The sequence below is a fragment of the Arachis hypogaea genome, chromosome 5, assembly GCF_003086295.3.
Source record: "Arachis hypogaea cultivar Tifrunner chromosome 5, arahy.Tifrunner.gnm2.J5K5, whole genome shotgun sequence".
NCBI classification, from domain to species: Eukaryota; Viridiplantae; Streptophyta; class Magnoliopsida; order Fabales; family Fabaceae; genus Arachis; species Arachis hypogaea.
In genome coordinates this window covers 53282902-53300605 of record NC_092040.1, presented here as the reverse complement: position 1 = coordinate 53300605, position 17704 = coordinate 53282902, and positions in this window count along the sequence as shown.

The window sequence follows — 17704 nt, the reverse complement described above, 5'->3', positions numbered from 1 at the left end:
ATTTGTGTGTTGGAAATTTATTTTTCCACAAAAACACCATCAATGGTCACCTTGTAAATCTCAGTTAGGCAGATTAAATTGATTTATGGTTTCAAAAATAGAAATAAGAAAATAAATAATAAAAGGGATAGAATACTTATGCAGATTCATTGGTGGGAATTTCAGATAAGCGAATGGAGATACTGTATGGCTCAAGGACGCCTGCTTTCCCACTTCTTCAACTCAATCCTTCTTACTCCTTTCCATGGCAAGCTGTGTATAGGGGTTCACCATCAACGGTGGCTACTTTCAATCCTCTCGGGAAAATGATCCTCTGCGGCTGTCACTCGCATGGTTAATTGTCTGGAGGCATCACCCATGGTTGATGGCTACATCCCATCCTCGCAGTGAAAACTACGCTCACGCGCTCTGTCACAGCACGGCTAATCACTGGTTGGTTCCCGCTCCTACTGGAATAGAATCCCTTAATTCTTTTGCGTCTGTCACTAACGCCCAGCACTTGCGAGTCTGAAGCACGTCACAGTCATTCATTACCGGAATCCTACTCGGAATACCACAGACAAGGTTAGACTTTCCGGATTCCCAGGATCCTACTCGGAATACCACAGACAAGGTGAGACTTTCCGGATCCTCATAAATGCCGCCATCTATCTAGCTTATACCACGAAGATTCTGTTGGGGAATCTAAGAGATACACATTCAAGCTCTGTTGCAGGTAGAACGGAAGTGGTTGTCAATCACGTGCGTTCATAAGTGAGAATGATAATGAGGGTTACTTATCATCACATTCATCATGTTCTTGGGTACGAATGAATATCTTGGAATAAGAATAAGAGAGATTTGAATAAAAGAGAATAGAATTGCATTAATACTTGAGGTACAGCAGAGCTCCACACCCTTAATCTATGGTGTGCAGAAACTCCACCGTTGAAAATACACAAGCAAAGGGTTCAGGCATGGCCGAATGGCCAGCCCCCATGGGGTCACAAGACCAACTGATTAAAGACCTAAAGTGATCAAAGATATCTAATACAATAGATAAATGTTCTATTTATAATAAACTAGCTCCTAGGGTTTACATGAGTAAGTAATTGATGCATAAATCCACTTCCGGGGCCCACTTGGTGTATGCTTGGGCTGAACTTGATTAATCCACGAGCTGAGGCTTCTCTTGGAGTTGAACTCCGAGTTATGACATGTTTTGGGCGTTCAACTCCGGATCATGACGTTTTTCTGGCGTTTAACTCTAGACAGCAGCTTGTACTTGGCGTTCAACGCCAAGTTACGTCGTCAATTTCCGAATAAAGTATGGACTATTATATATTGCTGGAAAGCTCTGGATGTCTACTTTCCAACGCCGTTGAGAGCGCGCCATTTGGAGTTCTGTAGCTCCATAAAATCCATTTTGAGTGCAGGGAGGTCAGATTCCAACAGCATCAGCAGTCCTTTTGTCAGCTTTTTCAGAGTTTTGCTCAAGTCCCTCAATTTCAGCCAGAATTTACCTGAAATCACAGAAAAACACACAAACTCATAGTAAAGTCCAGAAATGTGAATTTAACATAAAAGCTAATGAAAACATCCCTAAAAGTAGCTTGAACTTACTAAAAACTACCTAAAAACAATGCCAAAAAGCGTATAAATTATCCGCTCATCACAACACCAAACTTAAATTGTTGCTTGTCCCCAAGAAACTGAAAATCAAATAGGATAAAAAGAAGAGAATATACTATAAATTCCAGAATATCAATGAATATTAATTATAATTAGATGAGCGGGACTTGTAGCTTTTTGCTTCTGAATAGTTTTGGCATCTCACTTTTTTCTTTGAAGTTTAGAGTGATTGGCGTCTCTGGGAACTTAGAATTTGGGATAGTGTTATTGACTCTCCTAGTTAAGCATGTTGATTCTTGAACACAGCTACTTATGAGTCTTGGCCGTGGCCCTAAGCACTTTGTTTTCCAGTATTACCACCGGATACATAAATGCCACAGACACATAACTGGGTGAACCTTTTCAGATTGTGACTTAGCTTTGCTAGAGTCCCCAGTTAGTGGTGTCCAGAGCTCTTAAGCACACTCTTTTGCTTTGGATCATGACTTTAACCACTCAGTCTCAAGCTTTTCACTTGGACCTTCCTGACACAAGCACATGGTTAGGGACAGCTTGATTTAGCCGCTTAGGCCTGGATTTTATTTCCTTGGGCCCTCCTATCCATTGATGCTCAAAGCCTTGGATCCTTTTTACCCTTGCCTCTTGGTTTTAAGGGCTATTGGCTTTTTCTACTGCTCCTTCTTTTTCTTTCTATATTTTTTTTCGCCATTTTTTTGTAAGCTTCCTTTTTCACTGCTTTTTCTTGCTTCAAGAATCAATTTCATGATTTTTTTCAAATCATCAATAACATTTCTCTTTGTTCATCATTCTTTCAAGAGCCAACTTCATAAACAACAATATCAAAAGACATATGCACTGTTCAAGCATTCATTCAGAAAACAAAAAGTATTGTCACCACATCAATATAATTAAATTAAATTCAATGATGTTTTCGAAATTTATGTACTTCTTGTTCTTTTGAATTAAAACATTTTTCATTTAAGAGAGGTGAAGGATTAATGGATTTTATTCATAGCTTTAAGGCATGGTTACATACTAATGATCATGAAATAAAGACACAAAACATAGATAAACATAATACTAAAAACCGAAAACAGAAAGAAATAAAGAACAAGGAATGAATCCACCTTTAGTGGTGTCTTCTTCTTGAAGGACCAATGATGTTCTTCAGCTCTTCTATGTCCCTTCCTTGCCTTTGTTGCTCCTCCCTCATTGCTCTTTGGTCTTCTCTTATTTCTTGGAGAATGATGGAGTGCTCATGATGTTCCACATTGTGGCTCAAATCTTCTAAGGAGGTGTTGAGTTGCTCCCAATAGTTGTTGGGAGGAAAGTGCATCCCTTGAGGCATCTCAGGAATTTGTTGATGATGAGCTTCCTCATGCACTTCTTGTGAACCGTGCATGGTTTCTCTTGCTTGCTCCATCCTCTTCTTGGTGATGGGCTTATCCTCTTCAATGGGGGTATCTCCTTCTATGATGACTCCAGCTGAGTAACATAGATGACATATAAGGTGAGGGAAGGCTAGCCTTGCCATGGGTAAGGGCTTGTCGGCTATTTTGTAGAGTTCATTGGAGATGACCTCATGAACTTCTACTTCCTCTCCAATCATGATGCTATGGATCATGATGGCCCGATCCACAGTAACTTCAGATCGGTTGCTAGTAGGAATGATGGAGCGTTGAATGAACTCCAACCATCCTCTAGCCATAGGCTGGAGATCCAGTCTTCTTAGTTGCACTGGCTTGCCTTTTGAGTCTATTCTCCACTGAGCTCCTTCCACACATATGTCCATAAGGACTTGGTCCAACCTTTGGTTAAAGTTGACCCTTCTAGTGTAGGGGCGTTCATCTCCTTGCATCATAGGCAAGTGAAACGCCAACCTCACATTTTCCGGACTAAAATCTAAGTATTTCCCCCGAACCATTGTGAGATAGTTCTTTGGATTCGGGTTCATACTTTGATCATGGTTCCTAGTGATCCATGCATTGGCATAGAACTCTTGAACCATTAAGATTCCGACTTGTTGCATGGGGTTGGTTAAGACTTCCCAACCTCTTCTTCGGATCTCATGTTGGATCTCCGGATACTCATTTTTCTTGAGCTTGAAAGGGACCTCGGGGATCACTTTCTTCTTTGCCACAACATCATAGAAGTGGTCTTGATGGCTCTTGGAGATGAATCTTTCCATCTCCCATGACTCGGAGGTGGAAGCTTTTGTCTTCCCTTTCCCTTTTTTAGAGGATGCTCCGGCCTTAGGTGCCATTGATGGTAATGGAAAAACAAAAAGCTTATGCTTTTACCACACCAAACTTAAAATTTTGCTCGCCCTCGAGCAAGAAAGAAAAGAAGAGAAGAAGAAGAAGAAGAAAATATGGTAGAGAGGGAGAGAAGTAGGTTCGGCTATGTGGGAGAAGAAGAGGTTGTGTTGTGTGAAAATGAAGTAGAATGGAAGGGTATTTATAGGGAGAGGGAGGGTGGGTGTTCGGCCATTTTGGGTGGGAATGGGTGGGAAGTTGAATTTGAATTTGATGAAGGTAGGTGGGGTTTATGGGGAAGAGTGGGTTGATGTGAATGGTGAATGGGGTAATTGGGAAGAGGAATTGAGGTGATTGGTGAAGGTTTTTGGGAAGTGTGATATGGGGAAGAGTGAAATAGGATTAAGAGAGTGTGATTAGGATTAAAAGGTAAGGTGGGAATATGGTAGGTGGGGATCCTGTGGGGTCCACAGATCCTGAGGTGATCCTGTGGGGTCCACAGATCCTGAGGTGAAAAGAAATACCATTCCTTCACCATATAGGCATGTAAAATGCCTTCGTGCATCATTCTGGCGTTTAAACGCCCATTGGTGCACGTTCTGGGCGTTCAACGCCCATGTAATGCATGTTTCTGGCGTTGAACGCCAGTTTCATGCTTGTTACTGGCGTTCAGCGCCAGGATGTTGCTTGTTTCTGGCGTTCAGCGCCAGAATGGTGCTCTGTTCTGGCGTTGAACGCCAGCCAGATGCATCTTACTGGCGTTGAACGCCAGTCTGCGCGACCTCTAGGGTGAAAAAATTTTTTCTTCTGTTTTTGACTCTGTTTTTAATTTTTTTTGATTTTTTTCGTGACTCCTCATGATCATGTACCTAATAAAAACACAAAATAACAATAAAATAAAAATTAGATAATTAAAATTGGGTTGCCTCCCAACAAGCGCTTCTTTAATGTCAATAGCTTGACAGTGGCTCTCATGGAGCCACAAGATGATCAGATCAATGTTAGTGTGTAGTCCCAACACCAAACTTAGAGTTTGGATATGGGGTTTGAACACCAAACTTAGAGTTTGGTTGTGGCCTCACAACACCAAACTTAGAGTTTGACTGTGTGGGCTCTTCTTGACTCTGAACTGAGAGAAGCTCTTCCTGCTTACTCTCTTTTGTCACAGAGGGATGGCCATGTGCCTTAAACACAAGGTAGTCCCCATTCAATTGAAGGACTAATTCACCTCTGTTGACATCTATCACAGCTTCTGCTGTGGCTAGGAAAGGTCTTCCAAGGATGATGCAATCATCCTCTTCCTTCCTAGTGTCTAAGATTATGAAATCAGCAGGGATATAAAGGCCTTCAACCTTTACTAACACGGCCAATTGTAATGAGAACAAGGCAGGCTGTACCTCAATGATCCCTAGCTTCTCCATTACAGAGAGTGGCATAAGATTTATCCCTGACCCTAGATCACATAGAGCTTTTTCAAAGCTCATGGTGCCAATGGTACAAGGTATTAAGAACTTGCCAGGATCTTGTTTCTTTTAAGGCAGAGTTCTCTAAATCCAAGTGTCTAGTTCACTAATGAGCAAGGGAGGTTCACTTTCCCAAGTCTCATTACCAAACAGCTTGGCATTCAGCTTCATGATAGCTCCTAAATATTGAGCAACTTGCTCTTCAGTCACATCTTCATCCTCTTCAGAGGAAGAATAGTCTTCAGAGCTCATGAATGGCAGAAGGAGATTTAATGGAATCTCTATGGTCTCTATATAAGCCTCAGATTCCTCTGGATCCTTAATAGGAAACTCCTTCTTGCTTGAAGGACGTCCCAGGAGGTCTTCCTCACTAGGATTTTCGTCCTCCTCCTCCCTAGTGCATTTGGCCTCATTGATCACATCAATGGCCTTGCACTCTCCTTTTGGATTCTCTTCTGTATTGCTTGGGAGAATACTAAGAGGAGTTTCAATGACTTTCTTACTCAGCTGGCCCACTTGTGCCTCCAAATTTCTAATGGAAGATCTTGTTTCATTCATGAAACTGAAAGTGGCCTTTGACAGGTCAGAGACTATATTGGCTAGATTAGAAGTGTTTTGTTCAGAATTCTCTGTCTGTTGCTGAGAAGATGATGGATATGGCTTGCTATTGCTCAGCCTATTGCGTCCACCATTGTTAAAGCCTTGTTGAGGCTTTTGTTGATCCTTCCAGGAGAAATTTGGATGATTTCTCCATGATGGGTTATAGGTGTTTCCATATGGTTCACCCATGTAATTAACCTCTGCCATGGCAGGGTTCTCAGGATCATAAGCTTCTTCAGAAGCTACCTCTCTAGTACTGTTGGATGCATGTTGCAATCCATTCAGATTTTGAGAGATTATGTTGACCTGTTGAGTCAACATTTTGTTCTGAGCTAATATGGCATTCAGAGCACCAATTTCAAGAACTCCTTTCTTCTGAGGTGTCCCATTATTCACGGAATTCCTCTCAGAGGTATACATGAACTGGTTGTTTGCAACCATGTCAATGAGTTCTTGAGCCTCTTCAGGCGTTTTCTTCAGGTGAATAGATCCACCTGCAGAATGGTCCAATGACATTTTCGAAAATTCAGATAGACCATAATAGAATATATCTAATAGGGTCCATTCTGAAAACATGTCAGATGGACATCTTTTGGTCAGCTGCTTGTATCTTTCCCAAGCTTCATAGAGGGATTCACCATCTTTTTGTTTGAAGGTTTGAACATCCACTCTCAGCTTGCTCAGCTTTTGAGGAGGAAAGAATTTATCCAAGAAGGCAGTGACCAGCTTATCCCAGGAGTCCAGGCTATCCTTAGGTTGTGAATCCAACCAAATTCTAGCTCTGTCTCTTACAGCAAAAGGGAAAAGCATGAGTCTGTAGACTTCAGGATCAACTCCATTCGTCTTTACAGTCTCACAGATCTGCAAGAACTCAGTTAAAAACTGATAAGGATCTTCAGATGGAAGTCCATAAAACTTGCAGTTTTGTTGCATTAATGCAACTAGTTGAGGCTTAAGCTCAAAGTTATTGGCTCCAATGGCAGGAATGGAGATGCTTCTTCCATCAAACTTGGACGTTGGCTTTGTGAAGTCACCAAGCATTCTCCTTGCATTATTATTATTATTTTCGGCTGCCATGTCCTTCTCTTGTTCGAAAATTTCTGAAAGGTTGTTTCTGGATTGTTGTAATTTAGCTTCTCTTAATTTTCTCTTCAGAGTCCTTTCAGGTTCTGGATCAATTTCAACAAGAGTGCCCTTTTCCCTGTTCCTGCTCATATGAAAGAGAAGAAAACAAGAAAAGAAGGAGGAATCCTTTATGTCACCGTATAGAGATTCCTTTATGTTAGTAGAAGAAGAAAGGGGATAGAAGAATGGAGATGGAGATTCGGATTTTTGGATGAAGAGAGGTGAAGAGAAGTGTTAGTAATTAAATAATTAAATAGAAGAAGAAAAGAGAGGGAGAATTTCGAAAATAATTTTTGAAAAAAGAGTTAGTAATTTTCGAAAATTAAAGATAAGATAAGTTTAAAATTAAAATTTAAAACAAAAAGAATTTTTGAAAAAGGGATGAGATATTTTCGAAAATTAGAGAGGGATAGGTAGTTAGTTGGTTTTGAAAAAGATAAGAAATAAACAAAAAGTTAGTTAGTTGATTGAAAAAGATAGGAAGATAAGAAGTTAGATAAGATATTTTGAAATCAAATTTTGAAAAAGATAAACTTTTTGAAAAAGATAAGATAAAAGATAAAAGATTTAATTTTAAAATTGACTTAACTAACAAGAAACTACAAGATAAGATTCTAGAGTTTAAAGATTGAACCTTTCTTAACAAGAAAGTAACAAACTTCAAATTTTTGAACCAATCACATTAATTGTTAGCTAATTTTCGAAAATATGATATAAAGATAAGAAAAAGATTTTGAAAATATTTTGAAAAAGATTTTTGAAATTTTCGAAAATTATAAAAAAATGAAAAAGATATGATTTTTGAAAAAGATTTTGAAAAGATAAGATTTTTAAAATTGAAATTTTGATTTGACTTGTAAGAAACAACTAATTTTGAAAATTTTTGACCAAGTCAACCCAAAATTTCGAAAATTTTGAGGAAAATAAGGAAAAGATATTTTTTTGATTTTTGAATATTTAATTATGAGAGAGAAAAACAACAAAAATACTCAATGCATGAAATTTTTAGATCAAAACAATGAATGCATGCAAGAATGCTATGAATGTCAAGATGAACACCAAGAACACTTTGAAGATCATGATGAACATCAAGAACATAATTTTGAAAAATTTTTGATGCAAAGAAAACATGCAAGACACCAAACTTAGAAATCTTTAATGCATGGAAAATATGAATGCAAAAGTGCACATGAAAAACAACAAAAGACATAAAACAAGAAATCATCAAGATCAAACAAGAAGACTTGTCAAGAACAACTTGAAGATCATGAAGAACACTATGAATGCATGAGATTTTCGAAAAAATGCAAGAAAAATTTTAAAAGCATGCAATTGACACCAAACTTAAAATTAACACAAGACTCAAACAAGAAACACAAAATATTTTTGATTTTTATGATTTTCTATTTTTTTTGTATTTTTATTGTTTTTTTTTTCGAAAAACATTTTTGAAAAAACGAAAAAGGAAGGAAAAATTTTGAAAAAAGATTTTTGAAAAGAAAATTACCTAATCTGAGCAACAAGATGAACCGTCAGTTGTCCATACTCGAACAATCCCCGGCAACGGCGCCAGAAACTTGGTGTTGTTGCCGGATCAGAAAAACTTGGTGTTGTAGTTGCACGTAATTGTAATTCAAATAATCCCCGGCAACGGCGCCAAAAATTTGGTGGACGAAATTGTGATCACTATTCTTTAAGTTGTACTTTTATGGAATTTGAAATTGGCACGAGTGGACACAACTCCGTTCAACTAACCAGCAAGTGTACTGGGTCGTCCAAGTAATAAACCTTACGTGAGTAAGGGTCGATCCCACAGAGATTGTTGGTATGAAGCAAGCTATGGTCACCTTGTAAATCTCAGTTAGGCAGATTAAATTGATTTATGGTTTCGAAAATAGAAATAAGAAAATAAATAATAAAAGGGATAGAATACTTATGCAGATTCATTGGTGGGAATTTCAGATAAGCGAATGGAGATACTGTATGGCTCAAGGATGCCTGCTTTCCCACTTCTTCAACTCAATCCTTCTTACTCCTTTCCATGACAAGCTGTGTATAGGGGTTCACCATCAGCGGTGGCCACTTTCAATCCTCTCGGGAAAATGATCCTCTGCGGCTGTCACTCGCATGGCTAATTGTCTGGAGGCATCACCCATGGTTGATGGCTACATCCCATCCTCGCAGTGAAAACTACGCTCACGCGCTCTGTCACAGCACGGCTAATCACTGGTTGGTTCCCGCTCCTACTGGAATAGAATCCCTTGATTCTTTTGCGTCTGTCACTAACGCCCAGCACTTGCGAGTCTGAAGCACGTCACAATCATTCATTACCGGAATCCTACTCGGAATACCACAGACAAGGTTAGACTTTCCGGATTCCCAGGATCCTACTCAGAATACCACAGACAAGGTGAGACTTTCCGGATCCTCATAAATGCCGCCATCTATCTAGCTTATACCACGAAGATTCTGTTGGGGAATCTAAGAGATACACATTCAAGCTCTGTTGCAGGTAGAACGGAAGTGGTTGTCAATCACGTGCGTTCATAAGTGAGAATGATAATGAGGGTTACTTATCATCACATTCATCATGTTCTTGGGTACGAATGAATATCTTGGAATAAGAATAAGAGAGATTTGAATAAAAGAGAATAGAATTGCATTAATACTTGAGGTACAGCAGAGCTCCACACCCTTAATCTATGGTGTGCAGAAACTCCACCGTTGAAAATACACAAGCAAAGGGTTCAGGCATGGCCGAATGGCCAGCCCCCATGGGGTCACAAGACCGACTGATCAAAGACCTAAAGTGATCAAAGATATCTAATACAATAGATAAATGTTCTATTTATAATAAACTAGCTCCTAGGGTTTACATGAGTAAGTAATTGATGCATAAATCCACTTCCGAGGCCCACTTGGTGTATGCTTGGGCTGAGCTTGATTAATCCACGAGCTGAGGCTTCTCTTGGAGTTGAACTCCGAGTTATGACATGTTTTGGGCGTTCAACTCCGGATCATGACGTTTTTCTGGCGTTTAACTCCAGACAGCAGCTTGTACTTGGCGTTCAACACCAAGTTACGTCGTCAATTTCCGAATAAAGTATGGACTATTATATATTGCTAGAAAGCTCTAGATGTCTACTTTCCAACGCCGTTGAGAGCGCGCCATTTAGAGTTCTGTAGCTCCAGAAAATCCATTTTGAGTGCAGGGAGGTCAGATTCCAACAGCATCAGCAGTCCTTTTGTCAGGCTTCTTCAGAGTTTTGCTCAAGTCCCTCAATTTCAGCCAGAATTTACCTGAAATCACAGAAAAACACACAAACTCATAGTAAAGTCCAGAAATGTGAATTTAACATAAAAGCTAATGAAAACATCCCTAAAAGTAGCTTGAACTTACTAAAAACTACCTAAAAACAACGCCAAAAAGCGTGTAAATTATCCGCTCATCAGTCCTCATGCTTAGTTGGAGGAGATAAAATAAATGAGTAGGAACATATAAAAACTCATGCAATGCAATGCAACCTATATATGTGAATGCAACTATATGATTCTTGTCCACTTGATCAAGAATAAATAAGCTCTTCAAAACAATTACAAATCAAGTTCCACTAATTCAATTCTCATACAGTAAGAACAGATAAAAATGCAAGAAGGTAGCTTATGAAAGCAGGGAACATAGAATTTTAAGCATTGAACCCTCACTGATGATGTATGTATACTCTAGTCTCTCTAGTGTATAGGGTAATCACTCTATCCTTCTCTAATCATGCTCCCTAATTTTTGTTCTTCTCCTAACCAATCAACAACATTTAATATACTAATGCAACATCATGAGGTCTTTTCAAGGTTGTAATGGGGCCAAGGTAAAGGTAAGGATACATATATGGTTAAGTGAGCTTATAAATTGAATCTTTAATTAACCTAAACTTTAACATAACCTATATATATTTTATATAACTTTGGAGTTCGTACATAGCTACCCAGATTTCTCTTTCACGTTCCATACATGAATTGATCTTTGAATTCTTAACTCAGCATTGGGGTAATTTTGTCCCGTTATTTATTTATTGAATATTTTTGGTTTTTTTTAACATAAACATAGAAATAAATTCCTAGCTAATCAATGCACATAGATTTTTTATTCTTATAGTTTCACATGAGTAGGTGTCCAAATTCCCATTATATTATCATGACACATTCCCTTATTATCCTTTGTCCCCACAATTTCCCATACTTAATTAGCACTCATAATTCTATCTTAAGCTAACCAAAGATTTAAATTGGGATATATAATTGTTTTTCGCTTAAGGCTAGTAATGTGGTAAATTACAGAACAAATGGGATTTAAAGGCTCAAAGTGGCTAACAAAGGTAATTGAAAGGGTCGGCTTAATTTGGATAAGTGAGCTAAACAATTAATGGCCTCAATCATATGCAGCATATACATATATTAAACATTGGACATATAAGATGGAGCAAAATATAGATTACAATCATAGAGAAGTAAACACACAAGAATAAAACAATTATGGTTAAATAATGTAACCATGCATAAATGATCAAATCTCACAGGTTGTGTGTTCTTTAGCTCAAAAATCATGTTCCAAATACAACTTCAAGCAAATTTAACATAAAATTTTTAATTAAAATTAGTGAATTTTTTTTGTTCCAAAAATAGAGTCTTAGAAGAAACTTATTGTCTTTTCAATCAAGTAGAACATGCATGCAACTAATCTATTACTATGCAATTTATCCTATTCTACAAAAGAAAAACTAGCTAAATATCCTAATTTATTGGTGTTTAGGGAAGGAAAATTACCTCCGGAAGTCATGTACTAACCGACCTCCCCACACTTAAAGCTTTGCACCGTCCTCGGTGCCATCTGTCAGGAACAATGGTGGGCTGGTGGTAGTGTCTCCACAGTCGGGACCGTCATGGCTCCCTGTGCTGGTGAAGGAAGTGGAGTCTGGAGTGTCTGGGTCCTCGTCAGGTCTGTGGTTGCCTGTGAGTAGCTCCTTGAGGTATTTGAAACGGCAGTGGTTGCGGCGCTCTTGGAGCTTTGCTTTCTTGTCTTGTTGGTCCAACCGCTTCAGTATTTGATGCAGCAGCTGACTAGTAGATGGTGGAGTAACTGCAGCATCCTCTGTGGACTGGCTGTTAGTGGCAAGTGGTGGCCTGAGATATCTCCCGTTAGGGACGTACTGATCATCCCGTGGAAGTATGGCTTTGGTGTCTCCAGCTTTGTAGGGGACTCCGGCTGCTGAGACAAGATCAGAGACCAAGGAGAGAAAGGAAGGTTACCCGCGATCTGCACGTGTTCCATAGCATTCCGGATATGTCTCGGTAAATTTAGAGGCTGGTGATGAGCGGATAATTTATACGCTTTTTGGCACTGTTTTTAGTATGTTTTTAGTACATTTTAGTTAGTTTTTAGTATGTTTTTATTACTTTTTATTTAAAATTCACTTTTCTGGGTTTTACTATGTGTTTGTGTGTTTTTTTGTGATTTCAGGTAATTTCTGGCTGAAATTAAGGGACCTGAGCAAAAATCTGATTCAGAGGCTGAAAAAGACTGCAGATGCAGATGCTGTTGGATTCTGACCTCCCTGCACTCGAAGTGGATTTTCTGGAGCTACAGAAGCCCAATTAGCGCGCTCTCAATTGCGTTGGAAAGTAGACATCCTGGGCTTTCCAGCAATGGATAATAGTTCATACTTTGCCCGAGATTTGATGGCCCAAACCGGCATTGCAAATCAGCTTCAGAATTCCCGGCGTTTAACACCGGAACTGGCACAAAAATTGGAGTTAAACGCCCAAACTGGCACAAAAGCTGGCGTTTAACTCTAGGAAAAGTCTCTACACATGAAAGCTTCAATGCTCAGCCCAGGCACACACCAAGTGGACCCCGGAAGTGGATTTTTACGTCATTTACTCATTTCTGTATACCCTAGGTTACTAGTTCACTATAAATAGGATATTTTGACACTGTATCTTTATCTCATGACACATTACACGTTTCTTATTGTATCTTCTATAGCGTGAGTCTCTAAACTCCATGGTTGGGGGTGAGGAGCTCTGCTGTGTCTTGATGGATTAATGCAATTACTACTGTTTTTTCATTCAATCACGCTTGCTTCTATTCTAAGATATCACTTGTTCCTCAACTTGATGAATGTGATGATCCGTGACACTCATCATCATTCTCACCTATGAACGTGTGCCTGACAACCACCTTCGTTCTACTTTAGATTGAGTGAATACCTCTTGGATTCCTTAATCAGAATCTTCGTGGTATAAGCTAGAATTGATGGCGGCATTCAAGAGAATCTGGAAGGTCTAAACCTTGTCTGTGGTATTCTGAGTAGGATTCAAGGATTGAATGACTGTGATGAGCTTCAAACTCCTGAGGGCTGGGCATTAGTGATAGACGCAAAAGAATCAATGGATTCTATTCCAACCTGATTGAGAACCGACAGATGATTAGCCGTGCTGTGACAGAGCGCGTTGAATATTTTCACTGAGAGGATGGGAGGTAGCCATTGACAACGGTTGAACCCTACATACAGCTTGCCATGGAAGGAGCCTTGCGTGCATGAAGAAGAAGACAGTAGGAAAGTAGAGATTCAGAAGATAGAGCATCTCTAAAACCTCAACCTGTTCTCCATTACTGCAAAACAAGTATTTATTTCATGTTCTTTTACTTTTCACAATTAAACCTGAAAATTATTGATATCCTGACTAAGAGTTACAAGATAACCATAGCTTACTTCAAGCCAACAATCTCCGTGGGATCGACCCTTATTCACGTAAGGTATTACTTGGACGACCCAGTGCACTTGCTGGTTAGTTGTGCGGAATTGCAAAAGTATGATTGCAATTTCGTGCACCAAGTTTTTGGCGCCGTTGCCGGGGATTGTTTGAGTTTGGACAACTGACGGTTTATCTTGTTGCTTAGATTAGGACTGTTTTATTTTTTTGTTGGTTTAAAGTCTTTTATTTGAGTTTAGTTTCATATTTTAAGTTTGGTGTCAATTGCATGCTTTTGTTTTCTTTTAATTTTTCGAATTTGCATGTTCTTAGTCCCTTCTTGATCTTTAAAATTTCTAAGTTTGGTGTCTTCTTTGTATTCCCCTTTAAATCTTCGAAATTTTGCATTAATTTTCAAAATCATATCTTTTCACTCATATCTTTTTCAAAACAATTTTCAACCATATCTTTTTAATTGTTAATTCCAAAATCTTTTTAATCTAGTTTTCAATTTACTTTGATTTTATTTTTTTAAAACCCGATTAATTAACGGCTAATTAACCCATAAATGAGAATTTATTCTAGAGAGCCTAAAATTTGATTTTTATGGCTAAATGTGATAGAGGAGATTGAGTCGAGAATTTTGGTACTAATTTTATGGAATTCGGACCAAGATTGGACCGAACGGGCCAAACTGGGCCAACCGGACCCAAAGTGGGCCCTTGGCCCAACATAACTAAACCAAAACCCTAGTTTTCAGCATTCTCTCTCCTCAATAAACACACTCACACATTGGAAATGGAGGCCATGGAGGGAAGAACACTCTCTCAAGTTCTTTCTCTCACTTGATCTTCAAACCACCATAACTTCTGATCTAGAGCTCCAATTGCCGCTCCGTTTGCAGCCACGCGTTCACCGCGAAGAGCTCTACAAAACCCATACAATTAATCTTGAGGTAAGCTACGTCTTGCTCTTCGAAATTCCAGCCTTGTTTTTGAGTTTTATGAGCAAGAATGTTGAGATTTTGGGCTCTTTGATGTTATAGGACCCAACTCTCTTGAAGGAGAAGGTTAATCTTGTCTCCTTGGACCTTGGATGTGGTAAAATTCTCAACCCTAGTGTAATTTATTGTTCTATGATGTTTGGGTATTGAGATGTTGTGTATGGGTATGATAATTGTGGCTTAGATTGTGTATATATGAATATTGGAGCTTGATTTGGTGATATTGAATGGCTAAAAGAGGGTTTGGTGGTGAAAAATCTGTTCTTGGAGGTGTTGAGGCCTTGAGAGCTTGAGGAAAAGTGGTTTGGAAGTGCTCCGGTTGAGCTTGGAAAATTTGCTAAGGTATGGTTTCGGTTTCCCGTATCTAATATGTATTGTGGTAGGAAATACTTAGGCTAGAGGCCCTAAGATAGGCATTGAAATGTTGATGTTGTTGAATGGTTGAAATATATGATGTGGTCATATATGTGATGATGATTATTGATGCCTTGATGGTATGATGTATGATACTGATGCGCTATAACTGGGTATAGCTACGATTAAGGGAAATTGCACAAACGGCAAAATTCCTTCCGGCAAGTGCACCGGTTATCGTCAAGTAAAAACTCACAATAGAGTGAGGTCGAATCCCACAAGGATTGGTTGAATGAGCAATTCGAATTAGAAGTTTGATTAGTTGAGCGGAATCAAGAATTGGGTGTGAATTGCATAAAGTAAATTGGCGGGAAATGTAAATTGCAAGGAATTGAAATGACTGAATCTTAAATTGCGAGAATTAAAGTGCGAGAAGTTAAATTGCTGAAATTAAAAGGGATGGGGGTGATTGCATGAAATTAAATTGCAGAATGTAAATAGAAAGGGATAGATCAAAGAGATGGGTTCATTGGGGTCAGGAGATATTGAAATCTCCGAATCAAAACATTTTCATCTCTTCCTCAACCAATGCATTCATTGAATCTTGCTTGGCAATCTTATATGATTGGATCCCAATTCCTTGGCTCACCAATTCTCTCTAAAAACAAACAGATTCCCAATCCCTTGGTTTAAATGTTCATAAGAAGAGATGATTGCTCGATCACTGATTATACCACACAGTTTCATGAACCACAATTTGGTAGGATTACATGTCACAATATCCATCCAAACCCCAATCCAATTCACTGTGAGAAAGCTTCTCTAGCATGAATCCTCCATTCCTTTCCCAAGGTTCCGAAGGATTCCAATTATGGATAGTTTCTTTCCCAAGACAACTAACCAATGGAATTAGATCGAGAAGCTTTCTAACAAAATTCAAGAGAAAAGATTGAAGAAGAAGATGAAAACTATTATTGATTCATTGAATTACAATAGAGCTCCCTAACCCAATGAAAGGGGTTTAGTGAATCATAGCTCTGAATTCAATTACAAAAGTATGAAAATTCCCAAGTGTCAAAAGTGTCCCTAACTAACTCCAATTCTATCCTATTTATACACTTTCCAAATTGAGCTTCTGTTGTATTTCTTGGGCTTTGAGGCCTTTCCTTGATTTCCTTTTGCCTTGGGTTTATGGTCCATAATTCTGATGAGGCTGTGATCCAATTTTTGTTGGAAAGCTATGGATGTCTACTTTCCAATGCAACTGGAAGCGCATCATTTGGAGTTCTACAACTCGAGTTATACTCCATGGAAGGTGAAGAGGTCAGCTGGCCTGATTGCATGTTGGTCCTATGCTCTTCTATGCACATTACGGGGCTGTTTTCTCCCTCAATTTTTAGTATCCACCATGCATGCCATATATGCTTGGAAAGCGCTAGATGTCTTCTTTCCAATGCATTTTGAATCACCTCATTTGAAGTTTTGTAGCTCAAGTTATTTATGTTTGAAGAATGCATGGTCAAGCTGTTCCATATAACACGTTTAACCTCCAGTTTGAGGTCAAACTGGAGGTTAAACTTGGAAATGAAAAAAACACACCCTGGAGGAGAATGACCATCGAACACGTTTAACCTCCAGTTTGAGGTCAAACTGGAGGTTAAACGTGGAACTCTCCTGGTGCCTTTCTTGCCTCTGGCGTTTAACCTCCAGTTTGAGGTCAAACTGGAGGTTAAACGTGGAAATGCTTCATGGTGAGGAGAAGGTGTCGAACACGTTTAACCTCTAGTTTAAGGTTAAACTAGAGGTTAAACGTGGAATGCTCCCTTGGTTCAAATCATCATTCTGGCGTTTAACCTCCAGTTTGAGGTCAAACTGGAGGTTAAACGTGGAATGCTTCTTAGTGCCCTTTCTCATTCTGGCGTTTAACTTCCAGTTTAAGGTCAAACTGGAGGTTAAACGCCAGTTACAGCATTTCCTCTCTTCTCATGATTTTGGCGTTTAAGCTCCAGTTTAGGCTTAAACTGGAGCTTAAACGTCCCATTTGAATTTCAAGCTTCCTTCATTGATTTTGTTTCTTCCTTGCCTAGCCTCTCTTCCCTGAAATCATCCAAACAATTGCATCAAAGTCTTGCAAAATTTCATGAGAATTCATCCATTCATAGCATTCAAGTAATATAACTAAAAACTCATGGAATTTGCATCAAAATCATAATGTTTTGGATGGTTCATTGCTTTGTTGTTCATTTAACCATTCTTGGTTACTTTAAGCTCAAGAAAATGCATAAAACAACTAGAACTAACAGAAAATGCTAGTGAAACTAGTCTAAGATGCCTTGGCATCACAACACCAAACTTAATACTTGCTTGTCCCTAAGCAAGTCCTGAGTTATTTGAGAAGAAAGTATGAAACAAAAGGCAATTACATTGGCTATATTAGTAAACATTTGAAGCTCATCAGAAGGGTTTTATGCAGAAAGTTGCAGCATCACTTTTTCATACTTATCAAGTAGGATTATCACTTTTTCATTGCATCCATCAAACAC